Source organism: Penaeus monodon, chromosome 28, assembly GCF_015228065.2.
Source record: "Penaeus monodon isolate SGIC_2016 chromosome 28, NSTDA_Pmon_1, whole genome shotgun sequence".
NCBI lineage: Eukaryota > Metazoa > Arthropoda > Malacostraca > Decapoda > Penaeidae > Penaeus > Penaeus monodon.
In genome coordinates this window covers 39,082,456-39,082,963 of record NC_051413.1, presented here as the reverse complement: position 1 = coordinate 39,082,963, position 508 = coordinate 39,082,456, and positions in this window count along the sequence as shown.

Below are 508 nucleotides of genomic sequence, written 5' to 3'. Positions count from 1 at the left end.
AAGCATGTTCGTGTGTGTTGTGTTTTTTGTTTTTTTTTTGGGGGGGGCTAAAGTAGGAGCTCTGATTGACGGCTTCCAAGGCTACCTGTCTCGAAACCACAGAGCGTCAGTATTGCCGTCGAGTAGTCCAGGGAGGTCCTCGGGTATTGTCACCTCTCATGTCTGTACAGTCCTAAATCCTACTTACATAAACTAAGATACAAATAAATGAATCAGTATGTGAAAAAAATAATAAAATCACACTTAACGTGTAAACGCATTAGAGGCAGATCTGCATTAAGCGAGGTGCTTGGGATGGAAGCAAACTAAAGCAAAATAGAAAGCCACACAAACGCATCATCTAATTAAGCAGCCAAATATTGAGATTCTAAAGGCAAAGTAACTCACATTAACGAAGAGAGAAAGAATAACCTATACACACTAAAAAGGAAAGGGTGTTTTGTAACCTCAATGGACTACCGTTCTTTTTAATGGACACTGAGGAAAAAAATCCCAGCATCCCATTGAA